Source organism: Symphalangus syndactylus, chromosome 17, assembly GCF_028878055.3.
Source record: "Symphalangus syndactylus isolate Jambi chromosome 17, NHGRI_mSymSyn1-v2.1_pri, whole genome shotgun sequence".
Taxonomy (NCBI): domain Eukaryota; kingdom Metazoa; phylum Chordata; class Mammalia; order Primates; family Hylobatidae; genus Symphalangus; species Symphalangus syndactylus.
In genome coordinates, this window is record NC_072439.2 from 51834933 (window position 1) to 51853255 (window position 18323).

General features: G+C 39.0%; 1 long non-coding RNA gene across 1 annotated transcript in view; it reads right to left on the bottom strand.

Annotated features, from left to right (window-relative positions):
• LOC134732887 (uncharacterized) overlaps positions 1 to 18323 on the bottom strand; it is a 45405-nt gene that overhangs the window by 22071 nt on the left and 5011 nt on the right. The window contains exon 2 of the long non-coding RNA XR_010116456.1: positions 17037 to 17108. This is a non-coding gene — a long non-coding RNA (uncharacterized lncRNA). The remainder of the gene's footprint in view (positions 1 to 17036; positions 17109 to 18323) is intronic.

Here is an 18323-nt window from a genome sequence, read left to right on the forward strand (position 1 = left end):
AAAACCAAACATTGTATGTTCTCACTCATATGTGGGAGCTAAGCTATGAGGATGTAAAGGTATAAAAATAATACAGTGGACTTTGTGGGCTCAGGGTAAGGGTGGGGGGTGGCAAAGGATATAAGACTACACATTGAGTACAGCACACACTGCTTGGGTGATGGGTGCGCCAAAATCCCAGAAATTACCACTGAGGAGCTTATTCATGTAACCAGACACCACCTGCTCCCCCAAAACCTATTGAAATAAAAAAATTTAAAAAATTTAAAGCAAAAAATAAAAAATAAATTAATAAAACAACCCCTTCCCCCCCCCCCCCAAAAAAAAAGACATGGAATCAACCTAGATGCCCATCAACAGTGGACTAGATAAAGAAAATGTGGTACATATACACTCTGGAATACTATGCAGCCATAATAAAGAAGGAGATCATGTTCTTTGTAGCAACATGGATGGAGCTGGAGGCCATTATCCTAAGAATATTAATGCAGGAATCCAAAAATCAAATACTGCATGTTCTCATTTATAAGTGGGAGTTAAATGTTAAGTACACATGTACACAAAGGAGACAACAAAAGATTCTGGAGCTGCTTGCGGGTGAAGGGTAGGAGGAGAGTGAGGATTGAAAAACTACCTATCAAGTGCTGTACTCATTACCTGGGTGACAAAATTCTTTGTGTACCAAATCCCCACAACATGTAATTTACCCATGTAACAAACCTGCACATGCATCCCTGAACTTAAAGTAAAAGTTGGGGAGGAAAAAAAGATATATGCATACAAATAAATATTCATGTAATAACAAAAACCAAACCAAAACATAAAGTTTATGAGAGTTATTCACACTGGAAATATAAATTTGGGTGTCATCAGTGTACAGACGGTGTTTAAAGCCAAGAGACTTGTGGAGATCACCAAGGCAGTGAGTGCACATAGAGCAGGAAAGGGCTTGGAGGACTGGGGGTTGGGGGGAAGGTGTCTAAATTTAAAGATCAGAGAGAGGATTAAAGAAAAAAACTGCAGAGGAGACTGAGAAGGAGTAGTTGGAGGCAGGAGGAAAACCAGATGTGTGTGGTGTCAGGAGTGAGCCACTGTGACAACTAGAGATTTGCCACAGGATTTACCACCGTGGGAGCTTTGCTGAAGTTGCCTGTGATAAAGTTGACTGAGATAAAGGAAAACCTGACTAGAGTAGATTTAAGTGAGAATGGTGGGGAAGACTTGGAAACAGGATGCAAAAAGAAGAAAAAGCTATACACACACATACACATGAGCATGCATTTGTACACGCGCAGAGGAGCTCTGGAAGGAAATGCGCTAAACTCAATGAAAACTCTCTTTGAGGAAGGAGGAGCTGGGAGCAGGGGGCGATGGGGAGTGAGAGAGGGTGTAGAAATGGAAACTTTACATTCTTACCTCATATAACTCTTTCCAAAGTAATTTATTTTTAGAAAGATATTATTTCAATAATAAAAGTATTCTATTTAAAAGCCAAAGAAAACTTTATAATCATATATTTACAATCATTTGATTGCTTAATTTTATCCATTATGTGTGGACTGTATTAGTTTCAGCCTCAGGTAAAACATTTTTCTTCCTATTTCTGGGTGCTTGGGGAAGTAGCACCTCATGGTCAGGATTCATGCCACTTATACCAGACCTTTCGCAGCATCTAGCACTTCCCCCTGACAAGCAGTTCTAATGTATTCACATTATAAAGTACAGAGAATTAAATTAAAACTACTTTCTTTGAAAAATTTGCAGTGCTTCTAAGATGACTAGAGACACCTTTGCCTTAATGTGTTGGAGAACGATAGAAGAAGTCAGTGCCTAACAACTTCTCACTTACGGCAATGACAGCGCAGCTGATGAGCTAATGCCATCTCCTCTTTAGCCATAGAGGAATATTGTTCATGTGTTGCCCAAGCTAACTATAGCAGACTCTCTAGAAGTGAGACCCAGGCATATGAATGTTTTCATACAAGCTCCCAATTCTAATGTGACCTCAGGTTTGAGAACCACTGGGGTAGACAATTATAATTCTGCCTAAATTCACACAAGGGCTACATGATTACTTTATTTTTCTAGTAGCAGAGTTAACTGCCTGTTAATTTTATATACATGAAGGCACATGGAGGTAGGATGCCCTGAGCCAACAGAAGCTAGACACTAAGTCTGCTGCCTAGGTTAGAAGTCCCCATTGTGTTTTTAAGGCCAACTATGATTCACTTTTCTTAAGCCTAAGATTGCCTGAGAGGGGATCCACACAGTCATTGGGGAATGAGGTTGGGCAATGCTGCTGGTGTAAGTCCTGCTGAGAGTCCTGCAATGGGGGCATCAATAGGGGGGACCATAACCACTGTAAGTGGCATAGTTTTTACATCCTAACTGACTGTGTTTGCCCATTATTGAACTACCTCCCATCTTCCCTCACCCTCTTAATGAGCTCTCATTTAACTACGGCATTATGATAAGCAAGCCCTACTAATTGTGCCCCCACCCAAATCAGGTCCTCTGCATTACTGCACATACATTGTGGAAATAAAAGACATGTATTGGAGGAGGTAGCAATAAGGAGAAAGACATGTCATTTGTTCTCACAGGTGGATGTTTACAGACATTTCTAAGCACCTGCATTTTCCAAGTCCAGGCTTTGTGCTCAGGACTAAAGCCAGCAGCATCTGCGGAAATTTCGTATTTTAGGCCTCTCCCCAGAATGAGTGAATCGTCATGTTACAGTAGGTAGCTAGTCAGGCATGCTCAGGGCAGGAGAGGACTCCCCCAACCCCCCACCAGGAATGTCAGGCAACCATCAGGTGATGGTCAGGCAGTTGTTAACTGTCTTTCCGAAATAATAATTGGTCAGCTGCAGCTAGTGCCAGGGAAAGGCAGTCTCCCGATAGACAGAAAATGCCTGAAACTGGTAATCAGCAGCTTCCCAATAAGACCTCAGGAGTTGGGCAAGTGAGCTCAAGCATGAGCATTAAGAGGCAAAATGGTAGAGTTTAAATGGTGTATGACCCTCTACGGACATTCGACCGGGAAGGGGAGAACGCCTCAAGAGAGTATGCCTACAACTCCACTAAATACATCGCGCATGCTCCCCTCCCAAACGCTAGCAGGCCACTGCCTATGTGGACAGCCCACCCCACGGGAAGAATCAGGGAAGTAATGCAAGACCCTAGAAGTCAGAGGTCAAAGCACACACTTGATCTCTCAAGTCGCCTGTTTGGCCCTCTTCCTTTCATTCCTGCCCTAAAGCTTTTTAAATTATTAATAACTTTGATTCCTGCTCTAAAACTTGCCTCAGCCTCTCCTTTTGCCTTACACCTCCTCAGCAAATTCTTTCTTCTTAGGAGGCAAGAATTGAGGTTGCTGCAGACCCACATGGATTTGCTGGTGGTAACACTCAGTTGATTTGGATGCACATTAAAATGTGAGAAACACTGAAGCAGCACACAAAGATGACTGTGAGAGAGTTCCACCTGCAGTGAGTGCATGGCTTCTGGCAAATACTTTTTTTTTACAAAAAGTAAAAACATGGATCTCAGAAAAATGTATAGTGAGTGTGTGTTAAAGATTTATTTAATTCACTAATGAGGGGACCAGCAAAATGGCAAAGCTGGAGCAAAGGAGAATAGGAGGAAACTGACAAATGTAGTCAATAGGAAAAAAGAAAATGCTGGAATACGGTGGCAAAGTTAGGTACAAAACAGGTTAATGTCCTTTCTTCAGAACCCTAAATCTTTGGGTTTATTCTTTTTGATTGGAAGAAAATGGTTTGCCTCTTTCCTGGATAAAAATCATTTGTAATTTATCAATCTTCTACAAATATCTAACTTTCCAGAATCCAGCCTCTAGTTAACAAAAAAATAATAAGTCAAAGTTACTTTCCCTTTAGGTCTGTGTGCTAAATGATGCTTGAGTATGATGCCAAAAACTATGTGACTATCTCCAGTTTTGTGTAATTTTTCCTAACAACTCAAAGAGGAGACAGATCTAGAAATAAATAATTGCAATAAAATTGCACAGGTAATGATAAAAATAGTTAACATTTTTGGAGTGCTAGGCAGTGTTCTAAGTGTTTCCATGAATTGGCTCTTTTAATCACTGTCAAAACCCTATGAGGCAAGGGCTATTCTTATCCCCATTTTACAGAGGAGGAGATTGAGGCACAATGAGGTAATTGTATACAGGCTGATGGTGGCCTTGGATGCACTCCCTTTTCCCATTTCTAATTAAAATTTGAATTGGGTGATGAGATGTAATATGACAATTTGGTCTGTGGGCTGTCTGGAAACCCTAAGATGGTTTGTGTAGAATGCCTGCTGCATTTTGCAATTGGGGCTGCTCCTCCTGGTGCTCAGACTTCATGTGTCAGCTCATTACACCATCATTCCCAATCTTAGGGTTGGAGCAGTTAAGTTGGTGTCTAGCAGAGACAAGGGGAGGGAGACTGGTGTATATGCTGTAATTCAGTGGGATGGATGTGTCACTGCTCTTTGTGAAAAAACAGAATTTCATAAAAATCTGGCATTTTCTGGAAGTCTGGGTACTTAATTAGAGGGCTATGGCTTGATTTGGTGTTTGGAATCCACTTTAGCAAGATGAGTTGCTTTTTTCTAATTAAATAAATCCACAATCTAATCCTCTAAAAATACGTTCATAGGGCCGGGTGCAGTGGCTCATGCCTGTAATCCCAGCACTTTGGGAGGGCGAGGTGGGCAGATCACCTGAGGTCAGGAGTTTGAGACCAGCTTGGCCAACGTGGTGAAACCCCGTCTCTACTAAAAATATAAAAATTAGCCGGGCATGGTGGCAGGTGCCTGTAATCCCAGCTACTTGGGAGGCTGAGGCAGGAGAATCGCTTGAACCCAGGAGGTGGAGGTTGCAGTGGGCCAAGATCGTGCCATTGCACTCTAGCCTGGGTGACGAGCAAAACTCTGTCTCAAAAAAAAATGTTCGTAGATAGTGGAAGGACTGCTCCACCCTGCAAATCCCAGGGTAGGTGCTACTTTCCTGTCCCTGCTGTTCTACCTTATAGCTGGCACACGGATGAAGTTGGATAGGACTTGATGAGCCAAATTGTTCTCCTCAGCCTCCTTTTGTTTTGTCACAATGAGCTGCACGTGCAGAATTGTTTTTATATGTAATTGCTCCCATGAGGGGGTAATTGCACCCAAAAGTGGCTGGTTGCACCAATGGCAGGAGCAATTAGTAATAAAAATGCAAATAATTGCAGTCATCCAAATTGCGGTCTTAAAATAGGGACACCCAGTAGAAGCTTGGTGAAGGATTTGGCCTGCTCTTTGTCCCATTGAAAGTGTATTTGTAATTCGAAACCAATATTATAATCTCTGGGCCTTCCTTGAGTTTCCACGCTTTTAGGAGCCTCTTTAAAATGGTGTATATTATGGGACCAGTAAAAAATCAGACTAATTCCAAATATCAGCTCATTTAAGAACTAGAAAATGGAGTGACTTAGAGTCAAAATTATATTTTGGAAAAAAAACCCCACCGACAATTGAATAAATGCATTTTTATCATAACTGTGAATTTGATCTCCACACATCAAACCTGGGGGAAACAGGTCACAGAAGTAGTAATAAAGTAATTTCTTATTACTCAGCATCTAGGCACAATTTCAGCAACTCTAGCTACATATCTTTCCTGCTACCCCTGCCCCTCAACTGAGTTATTCCCAAAGAATGCAGGGAGACGGCAGCCTTGGTGAAGCCTGGGCATAACCTGTTTCCATAGCTTTGTACATGTCTCCTGTGATCTCCCACCTTCCCCACTCAGATAGCACTGGGTTGTGCTGGGTGGCTTTGGTGCTCTGCTGCTCTGGATGGCAATGTTGAGTTGACAGGTTGCCCCCTATAAAATGGGGATAAAATACTATTTTCCATTTGTGTTGTGCTCTGTAACATGGGCCATAGGGGATGGCATCTTTCTGCTTTTACAGCCTTACAGAGGTGTTAGTGAAACACCTCTTCTTTGTTTTTGTATTTCAACCTCCCTCCCCCACTCTAGCTACAGAACTGCGGGAAGAAGTTACAGGGGAAAGCTAAGGGTGGGGGCAGCAGGAAGGGGGATCCACGGGGCAGTGTGAGCCCTGCACTCCTCATCATACTCAAAATCACCCCTTCACTCACATTTGTGCACACACACGAATCCTTTCTTCTTTTAGGAGTTTTCTCCCATAAATTTCTTGGACACTCATGCAAATGAACATTCAAATAGGCTCCTTTTATTGGTCCACAGTGTTCCAGAGGTACCTGGACATGCCTGAAGTTTACTGGTAAGACAGCCCCAGCTATCCTTGAGACCCCAGCTATAATGGTACTTGGCTGACAGAGAAACATTGCCCTAAGGAACACAGGAAGGGAAAGCAACATTTTAGAGCAAAGTATTTTACAGCACAAAAATAGCAAGTTCCTATTGATTACTGGTCCGTAGGGACCAATGTCACCAACAGAATGAATAAAATAAACTCTGGTGATGTGTGTATTATTTAGCATTCTTATATTGGCAAAGTCTTTTCCTCAGGGAAGAAGTTTGTTACATGGATCAATGCCAACTCAACCAGAAGAATGTGGAAGAAATGTAGGAATACATAAGGCACTTTTCTCCTCTAGAAATGCCACAATTTTCTTTTGCTTGCAGGGTAGTGGTAGACCTTGCAATGCTTTGTGGCCACCCCCAGGGGATGGGGTAAGCTCATTTGTTGACAAGAAACAATTTAGAGAAAACATTGGGCCACCTGTGGGCAAAATGTATTTAAAAACCAAAGGCTGGCCCAGCAGTGGAGATCTCACGGCTGCTGCTCTAGGCATGAGCTGTTAGTTGATTTAATAATAGCCTCCTCCACCCAGCGCTGGGATGAAATGTCACCTTCCATTTATTCCCACTGTTTGTAGCCATCTGGGATGCCACTCCATCATCCAGCCAATATAATTCTTCCCTCCTTTATTGCTGTAGGCAGCTCTCATTCAAGAGTTATGCAGCAGATAAAAGAAAAAGCAGTAAGTGGTCAAAAATGACTAAGAGAGAGGGGTTATAATGTGTTTTTGCTGAGACTGAGAGAGGAAGTATAAAGAAAAATAGAATTGTGCAAGAATAAGAGGGCTATTCAGATATGGTGATATCAGATGAAATATGGTTGGGTCAACTATTCAGTTTGGGTAACCAGAGAAGGGAAGATCATTTTGAGCCCTTAGTAAATCTCCTTAAGAAGAAGCGACTGTCCATGTGTCCAAGCCTAAAAGAAACTATGACTGTTTATGGAAGGAATTCTCTGTGTAAAGGCTGCAGGCAGATTCTGTTCTTCTGCCTCGATGAACCGGTGTGTGGTCAGTGAACTCTGTGTGACAACGGCTTGCATATGGAAAACTGCCCATCTGCTGGACTTTCACGTGTTGCAGGGAAGCTGCAACCTCCCTGTTTGCCTATGCTAAAATTAATTTAAGCTAGGGATAAATGCTTTAATTGCTCACTTAAGCTTCAAGTTCAAATATTATTGGGAGACACAGTGCATTAGTGAAAAAAATCACATTAAAATGTAAATGATTGACATGCAAGTCTAAATCAGAAAGAGGCTGTGAGAGGGGAGTGATGAAGCAGAAATATAATCTGTTGAGAGCTCTGAGTAGATTCATGCAGAGATGTTGGAGTGTGAGACCATAGTTTCTAAATGGCATGAAGAAGGTGGAGCTCTGGGTCAGCAAAAGGAGGGAGAGCAGTGTTTCATAGTGTCATGGATGTCCACTGATTTCACCTGATTGGTATTCTTTCCCGTTCGTCAGGTAACAGCATGCTCTTTTTTCTTTTTGGGCACTATGCTTCTCACACTGTGTGTGGTCCTGGAAAAACTAAGTTCCCCCACAACCTTCTTCTACGACCTTCACAGAGGGGATCTCTGTGGCCCAGTCTGACCAACCGGCAGTCTCCATCATCTGGAACACTGGCCTTCTCTATGGCATGCTCTATGGACACTGGGAGAGAGGAGATGTCTATTTCACTCTGGGATTTCTAGTTGTAGGGATTGGGTAAGCCTGGAATTGTTGGAAGCAATTTTCCCCAGTAGTATGAGAGAAACTGCCTATAGAACCAAGCCATCACACAGAGAAAAGCAGAGCCAAGGGGTGGGGAGACAAACACACTCAGAGTTCTGATGGTGTCACTAAAGGCCCCAGATCGAGCCATGCCTGAAGGGAGAACACCGTAGTTACAAGAGCCTCAATAGAGCCCCTTTTGGCTTGAGAAAGTTTCAGTTAGATTTTTGTCATGTGAAACCCAATGCAAGGGAATTAGAGAATAAAAAAAGCCAAAGGATTTTAATAAGAGTAGATACAAACACTGTGTTTACACTACATTTTTCAAAGGCCTGACACAGAAAAATGCAAACTCTTCGTGTTTCTTTGAATGTGATTTTGCTCTGAGATGGAAACGTGGGTTTTGGCTTTACCTGAGCAAGTTATTTATTCATTTTGTTTCCTCCTTTATAATATAAGAATAGTAGCAGTGCCTGCCTCCAGTAGGTTAATACATGCAGAGCTCTTAGAACAGTGCCCAGCACATAGTAAATGCTCTCTACATATTCTCCACTCTAGTAGTCTCCTTGCATTTCCTTTCTTTCCTCCATTAATTTTCCCCCTTACCTGAAGTCAGCATAAAAAAAAGGCAGAGCCAGGTGTATATGCCTGTTGTCCCAGCTACTTGAGAGGCTGAGGGGGGGAGGATTGCTTGAGCCCAAGAGTGAACCCAGGAGCTCAAGGTCAGTGTGGGCAACATAGTGGGACCCTGTGTCAAGAAAAAGAAGAAAGAAAGAAAGAAGAAAGAAAGAAAGCAAGCAAGCAAGCAAGCAAGCAAGCAAGCAGGCAGGCAGGCAGGCAGGGAGGCAGGCAGGGAGGGAGGAGAGAGAGAGAAAGAGGGAGAGAGAGAGAAAGAGGGAGAGAGAGAGAAAGAAAGAAAAAGAAAGAAAGAAAGAAAGGAAGGAAGGAAAGAAAGAGAGAAGAAAAGAAAAGAAAAGAAAAAAGAAAAAAAAGAGGAAAACTAGTCTGGTAAATACCAGGTAGAACTTGCTTTGAAGGTTGGGGGCTGGGAAATAACTGAGCTGGTGAAGGCAGAGCCTCTTCAGTGAATGGGGATAGAAGAGAATCTGTCAAGAACACACATTTGTTAACAAAGTTGAGTTCGTCAAATATAGACTGAACACAAATTAATCAGTTTGTTCACATGAGTCTTTAATATCTTCTTAACTAGTGAAAATTTAATGCTGGCACATATTTTCTGGTATAAGATTTTAAAAACAATTTGTAAGGCTGTAGGGAATTCATTCAACCAAATCACCTGTGGAACAGTGAGCAGAATGATCTTAAAATAATATAGAATATTAGATAATACAAAAAATTATAGGTGTTTAGGTTGGTTATTGATATGGTTTGGCTGTGTCCCTACCCGAATCTCATCTTGAATTGTAGCTTCCACAATTCCCATGTGTTGTGGGAGGGACCCAGTGGTGGGAGATAATTGAATCATGGGGCTGGTTCTCCCCGTACTGTTCTCGTGGTAGTGAATAAGTCTCATGAGATCTGATGGTTTTACAAGGGGAAACCCTTTTTACTTGGCTCTCATTCTCTCTTGTCTGTCTCATCTTCCATCATGATTGTGAGGCCTCCCCAGCTGAGGCAGAAGAACAGGGTATGGAGGCAAGGAACCTAAGGCCATTTCACACCAACTTCCGAGAACTAAATTGAGAGGAAAACTCTAACTTCCCACGCCTAAGTAACAAAAGGACCAGAGACTACTCCCTTTACAAACCCCCACCTTTTCTGCAAGGCAGATGGGAAATTGAATGTCTGCAACCAGTCAGACTGATTGCAGGCAGAGTCTTCGTTTGTGTAAAAGTGCAACTTTGTAACTTCACCTTAACCTCTGATTGGTTGTTTTTTTGCAGCCTATCAGATGTTTGCACCGGAGTGTAACCTTTATAACTTCGCTGCAGCCTCTGATTGCGTGCCACCATTTCATTTACATGAGGTGACCACCAAGTGGCCAATGGGAAATCTGCAGAGGGTATTTGGACCTGAGAAGATTCTGTATCCAGGCCCTTGAGCCCCTATGCTCCGGCCACTCCCACACTGGGGAGCGTACTTTCATTTTCAGTAAATCCCTTCATTCCTTCCTTGTTTTGCTTGTGCGTTTTGTCCAACTCTTTGTTCAAGATGCCAAGAACCTGGACACCCTCCACAGGTGACACAGCCACGTGGAACTGTAAGCCCATTAAACCTCTTTTTTTTTTATAAATTACCCAGTCTTGGGTATGTCTTTATCAGCAGCATGAAAATGAACGATTACAGTTATACACTAACTCAGAGCTGAAGATACTTGGTTACAGAATATTTGATATTAAAAAAAAAAAACAAGGACCTTTTTGTGCATAACTCCTTCCAATGCCCTTGGGGGATATAAATTTATGTGTTCTCATGTTTATATATTTTTATAAGATTTGCAAAAGTAAAATATTTTTGTATTCTTTTTTTTAAAAGAGACTCTAATATTGTAAGAACTCCAGGCCCCATAAAACCTGGACTCACTTTCTGTCAAAGGACTTAACACTATTATGATAGATTTCCTAGTGTATTGATAAGAAAAATAATCAACCAAAATTTGGAAATAAGACCAAGAAAGAAACCACGACCTTTTAATATCCGTCAAGGAGTTGTTCAAGAAACCCATCAATGAGTATTTAATTATCTAGGGAAATGTATCTTTGTTTGATTCCTTTTTAATTAATGTTTACAGGTCTCAGACTTTGTGAAATTACATGCTAACTTGTAGACATTTTTGTCTGGTGGAGATGCAAATGATTTCTGTCTGAGAGAAAAGGTAACCTTAGATTATAGTTTTATTGCCCTGTAAGACATTAACAAGTTTTGTATCTAATCTAGTAATCTCATTCTCTCTTTATTTTTTGTTGCCAAGGAACACCCAGTTCCTCCAATATTCTTTGCACCAGAGTTACCATCTTACAAATTCCCTCCTTAATGAATTAAATAACATATTTGACATGTGTTCATTCTAAATTTGTACAGGAGTTATGTCTTTAACTTTTTGAAAATTGTACTTTGACAGTATGTTAAACTCTCTAAAGAAAATCATTCTATTTATAATTTATTATGACATACAAAAGTATATGTCACACGTCTTTGTATGTTTACTTATAGTCAGGATTCGAACTTGGCTTGAGCTGCTCTCACCACAAAACCTAATAATTTCTTTCATTTTATGGCCTGGTGGGCTGGCACAGAGCCCTAACTTGAAACCATGAATGTAACCTTTCTGAGCCTCAATTTTCTCATCTGTGAAATGTGGGTTGCTGTTAAGATTACGAGATGAGGTCTTTAAGGCTCTGACACAACACCTCACATATTTTCCCTCAACAATTGTTGACGTCTTTCTTGTCTCAGCCAGTATCCTTTCAGTTACCCAAGGCAGCCCAGGTGTCTCCCAGAACCCAAGGAAGAAACTGAGAAGATTAGACCCCACAGCTGTGCTTTCCTGGCAAGTAAACAGTTGCAGCAAAAAACACCTAGACCGGGGAGCCCATTTCTCTTTCTGATTATGGCTTACATGACTCAGCCCCAAGACTCACCCAGAAGCAGAAGATGGCTTCCCTCCTTGGGGCTTCCCTCCTGAACCCATTTGGTTCTCAGACAGCTGAAACTTCACTGTCTTATTAAACATTTTTTTTTAACCATTGATTGGGTCCTTTTTAATCATGTATAGTCTGTCTTTCCATCTTCTCATTTTCAATCTTGAAGGCAAAAGATGTTTCCATTTTAGTTCTCTAGTTCCTTCAGATAACTCCCCGCTCCCAATAAAAACTAGCAGCATGGTCAACATTATTTACATGGTCTGTATTCTTGGCAAGACTCTATGGGATGAAGGATGTATGGGCAAAGAGGACATGAAGCTGAGCAGCTGGAATGGCTAGAGTGGGATACTGTTTTAACTATATTTGTGGATTCCAGCAGAGGGACTCAAGGACACTGGATTCTGGACCAGTGTTTGCTTCATTCTGCCTTCATAATCCACCCCTGGACCTCCCCTTCATGTGTTTGCACCTTTCATTGTCCAGACTCCGTCACTATTTCTGGTTCCCTAAAGGCCATGTTTTAATTTCTTCCATCTTTAGAGATACATACATACATCCCTTTCTCCTTCATTTATTTACTCTTTTGAAACTGATGCCCAAAAAAGTCATTACAAAGTTTATGGGAGGCAACTGGATTAGATTTGTCATAAAAAGAGCACTCTGGGCTCTCAGGAATTCTCTTTCAGTCAAGATGGAGGAACCAGGACCAGATTTACCCTTATGCCTATACAGCTAGAAAACCAAACAAAATATATGAAACAATGGCCTTCACATATTAAATAAGATGTGGTGCAGGATTGTGATATATGATAGAAGGGAAACAATTGAGGTGAGCTCTGTAATGTCCCCAGGTTTCTGCCTGCAGGCTCTTTCTAAGCTGCAGCGCAAGGAAGAGGAACCCAACTTGGCCCAACCATCATGCCGAAGTGAGGAGACAGAGATCAGAGTTCGGGGAGCCAAGGCATCATAGTACCAGAGACAGAGAGAGAAAGGGAGAGAGAGAGAGAGAACCAACAAGAGTACCCTAGAGAGATGTAGAGGAATATCCTCAAGTTTTTGGCTGAGTATAGATCTGTATATGCATGAGACGCAGCAAAAAAAGCCACTAAAATGGTGTGGCAGAATAATTCCTAGACTTGAAAATAGCTTGTATTTCACCATCCAGAGTTAAAAGACCTTGTAATACACAGGAAATTGAATAGATTCCTCAGAAGGGTATTATTTTAGTAGTAGAGCTAAATTAACCCTAAAGACCCCTCTGAACTCACTCTAACAGAGTTGGAAAGCAAGACTCAAAAGGGTCAAAATCATTCCATGTAACTTAACTGTGTATCAAAAAATCCAACACTATTCAAGGGAATATAACAAAATCCAGCAATTAATAATGTAAATTTTGCAATAGCTGGCATGCAGTCAAGACAAAGAATATTACTAGGAGTAAAGAAGGACTTAATAATAAAAGTGTCAATTCACCAAGAAGACATAAGAACCACAAATGTGTATATACTTAACACAGAGCTTCAAAACATATAAGGCAAAAATGATAAGACTGAAATGAGATATACACAGATCCACAATAACATTTGGAATCATCAACATTCCTCTCTCAGTAGCCGACAGAACAATATACAGACAAAAAAGCCTGTATATGAATATTCATAGCAGCACTATTGCTAATAGACCAAAAGTGGAATCAAGCCAAATGTCCATTAGCTGATGAATGGGTAAACAAAATGCAGCATAATAAATAAAGCCACCATAAGCATTGACTTAGTGAATACTGAACCATTGCACCTAGGCAAAATATATGGTTACGTTCCTGTGAGCCTCTGGTCACAATATTTTTGTTAACCAATCAATAAATAATTTTTCTTTGCCTTTGTTTCTGTTTTAAAGACACCTTATTTAATATATATTGTTGATTCATTAACATCTAACTCACAGCCAACAGCACTATAACTCATGCCTCAATAAAGCTTATTTAAAACACGTATTTTCACTGTAAGGCATATCACAGACTTCTTGTGCTGAGCAACACAAGATAGCACTTCAGCACTACACTTGGTGGAGGGCATTTTAAATAGCAAATTCACCAACAAAAAGCAAAAAAAAAAACAAACAAAAAAAATAAGTGCTATGGCTTGGATATTTGACTCCTTCAGACTTCATGTTGAAATCTGATCCCCAATATTGGAGATGGGGCCTCATGGGAGGTATTTGGATTATGGGGATGGATCCCTCATGAATGGCTTGGTACCATCTTTGTGGTAATGAGTGAGTTCTTGCTCTATTGTTTCCTGCAAGAGCTGGTTGTTAAAAAGAACCTAGCACCTTTTCTCTCTCTTGCTTCCTCTCTCACCATGTGATCTCTGCACATGCTGGCTCCCTTCGGCCTTCTGCCATGAGTGGAAGCAGCCTGAAGCCCTCACTGGAAGCAGATGCTGGTGCAATGCTTCCTGTACAGCCTGAGAAACATGATCCAAATAAATCTCTTTTCTTTATAAATTACCCAGCCTCAGGTATTTCTTCATAGCAACATTAGGTGGACCAGGACAACATGGCAATAAACAGACCACAAAAAGGACACTTGTTTACAGTATGACAGCTAAAACAAGACAGCTGGGTATCACTTTGTTTGACCTCAACTGGGAATATGCACATTGGGTAAATCCAATTTTTTGTTGTTCTGTTCATGTCCACAAATGACTGTGAAAACACTATGAGTGTTTATTTTGGGGATTACAAATAAATTTTAGCAAGTAGGCGAATTCACAAATATGGAATCTCTGAATGATGATGATTGACTATATATACATATGAAATATTATTAGGCCATAAAAAGGAATGAAGTTCTGACAATTGCCACAACACAGATGAACCTTGAAAATATTATGCTAAGCCAAAGAAGCCAGACACAAAAGGACACACATTGCATGATTTCATTAGTATGAAATGTCCAGAATTGGCAAAGCCATAGAAATAGAAAGTAGATTAGATATTTCTATTTCTAATCTATTTTTATAACTCCAAAAAGAAATTTAATATTGTTTAGCAGTCACAATTGGAACAAATGGGGAGTGACTGCTAAACAATATGAAATTTCTTTCTGGAGTTATAAAAATTTTCTGGAATTAGATAATGGTGATGAGTTATGCAATGTGAATATACTAATAATCCACTGGATTGTACACATTAAATGAGTGGATTGTATGATATTAAATTATATTTAATAAAAATAAAAAAATAAAAATTTTAAAAAGCAAGCATATAGAAGGCTTGAATAACATAATCAACAAACTTGACTTGATATTTATAGCACATTCCACTCAACAGCAAAATACACATTCTTGTCACATGTACATGGAATATTCACTAATATAGATAATATTCTGGGCCACAAAACAAGCCTTTAAAAATGTAAAAGTATTGAAATCATACAATATATGTTCTTTGTCCATAACTCAATTAAACTAGAACTCAGTAGTAGAAAGATATCTGAAAATCCCCCAATATTTGGAAATCAAATAACGTAGTGCTAAATAACTCGAGTCAAATAGAAATTCATAAGATAAATTAGAAAATAGTTTTAGTTTAATGAAATAAAAACACAGCATCAGCTAAAATAATGCTTAGAGAGAAACTTGTAAAGACTAATATTAGGAAAGAAGAAATGCCTCTAAACTTTCAGCTTAAGAAACTAGAAAAAAAGAGTAAATTAAATCCAAAGCAAGCAGAAAGAAGACACTATATGAAAAAAGCAGAAATCAATGAAATTCAAAATAGAAAAGCAATAGCGAAAATCAATGAAACAAAAACTAGTTCTTTAAAAAAAATATCAATAAAATTTGACAATCTTCCAGCAAGCCGGAAAAAGAAAAAAGAAAGAAGAAACAAATCACAAACATCAAGGATGTAACAGGAGATATCACTACATACCCTGCAGACACCAAAAGGATAATAAGGGAATACTATGAAAAATTCTACACACATAAGTTTGACAACTTAAATGAAATAGACCAATGCCTTGAAAAGCACAAACTACCACAGCTTGTCCAATGTAAAATAGATAATTTGAATAGTGTTAACAATTAAAGAAATTGAGTTCATGATTACAAACCACCCAACAAAGAATACTCCAGCCCTAATTGTCTATTCTGCTGAATTCTATCAAACACTAAAGAAAGAAAGAAGACTAATTCTATGTAGTGTATTCCAGAAAATAAAAGAGGAGAAGACACTCCCCAACTCATTTTTTAATATGAGTATTATCATGATACCAAAACCAGTTAAAGACATTACAAGAAAGGAAAACTACAGATCAATATTCCTACAGACCAATTTTCCTACATGCAAACATCTTCAACAAAATGCTAGCAAATGAAATCCAGTGGTATAAAAAGATAATATATTATGACCATTATAATAGAAACGCAAGGCTGGTTCAATGTTTAAAAATCAATATAATTTACCATATCAACAGATGAGGGGAAAAAAAGCATAAGATCATTTCAACAAATGCAGCAAAAGCATTTGACACAAATCAACAGAGGCTCATAATACAAACTGTTAGCAAACTAGAAATAGAAGGGAAAGTCATCAACTCAGTAAAGGCCATCTTAGTTCTTTTGACCTAATTGATATTTACAGAATGTTCCACCCAATGGCAGAATATGCATTCTTATCAAGTGCACATGGAGCATTTACTACAACTACCTACATACCTACAGCTACCATCATTCTTAATGGCGAAAGACTGAATACTTTCCTTCTAAGATAAGGTATAAGGCAAGGCTGTCTGCTCTCACCACCTCTATTCAGTGTTGTACTACAGACCCTAGCTAGTGCAATCAGGCAAGAAAAAGAAATTACATGCATACACATTGGAAAGAAAGAAATAAAACTGTCTCTATTCATAGATGTCATGATTGTCTACATAAAAAATGCCAACGCACCTATAAAAAAGTCACTGAAACTAAAAAGTGAATTAGCACCTGTGCAAGATACATGTCAATATGAAAAAATCAATTCCATTTCTGTATGCTATGAATACATAATTAGAAATTAAAATGAAAATATTATTTACATTAGCATTAAAAAATCATGACACTTATAAGTAAGTTATATAACAAAATACATGAAAGATCTGTATGCTGAAAACTCAAAACATTGAGAAAAATCAAAGACCTAATAAAAGAAGGGTATACCGTGTTCATGGTTTGGAAGTCTTACTCTTGTTACAATATCAGTTCTCCTTGAATTGATCCATGGATTCCATAGATTCAATGCAATCTCAATCAAAATTCTGGGAGGCTTTTTTTTTTAAAGAAATGGACAAATTTAGCTGAGCTTGACGGCATGCCCCTATTGTCCCACTTACTCAGGAGGCTGAGCTAGGTGGATGGCTTGAGCCCAGGTGTTAGAGACTGGACAACATCGTGAGATCCAATTTCTAAAAAAGAAAGAAGGAAGGAAATAAATAAATATATGAATAAATAAATAAATTGACAAGTTGATCCTCAAATGTATATGGAAATGCAAAGGACCTAGAATGGCCAAAACAAAAAGCAAAAACAAAAGTGAAAAACTAACGTCACCTGATTTCAAGATTTACTATAATGCTAAAATAATCAAGAAAGTAAGGTATAGACATACAGATCAATTAAGCAAAATAGAAAGTCCGGAAGTAGACTCACATATATATGGTGAATTGGTCTTCAATGAATGAGCCAAAACATATCAATATGGGAAAGGAGGGACTCTTCAATAATGGTGCCAGATCAACTAGGTATTCATATGCAAAAGAAGTACCTTGACCTTTACTTCACATTTTAAACAAAAATTAACTTGTTAGAGTAAATGTTAGAGTTAAAACTACGAAAGTTCTAGAAGAAATTATGGGAGAAGATCTTCATGGCCTTCTATTAAGCTGTCTTCTTTGACAGAACACAAAAAGGCATAAACCATAAAAGCAATAAATTGAACTTCACCAAAATTAAAAACTTTTTCTTTTCAAAAGAAAAGAAAAGAAAAGTGAAAAGGTGAGCTGCAGTGTGGGAGAAAATATTTACAAAACATATATGACAAATGTCTGTATACATAATCTATAAAGAACATGTACAACTAAATACTAATCAAACTACCTGATTAAAAATTGTACAAAAGATTTGAATAGATCAAAAAAATATACAAATGACCAAGAAGTACATGAGAAGATTATCAACATCATTAATCATTAGGGAAATGTAAATTAAAACTACAATGAGATACTAGCACACACTCATAATTGACAAATGACTGACAATATCAACTGTGGTGAGAATGTGAAGTAACTGAAACTCCTAGATGTTGCTGATGTGAATACAAAATGATAGAACCAGTTTGGTAGTTTTTAATAAGTCAGATATACAACTATGATTATGATATGACCCAGCAATCCTACTTGTAGATATTTACCCAAGAGAAAAGAACATTTATATTCAAAAAAACCCTTTTACTTTAATGTTATAGGAGCCTTCTATATAATAGCCTTAAACTGGAAACAATCCAAATGTCAATTAATTTCTGAATAGGTAAACACACTGTGGTATGTCAATATGATGGAATACTAGTCAGCAGGAGAAAGGGAATGAACAACTGATATACACAACACAGATGAATCTCAAAA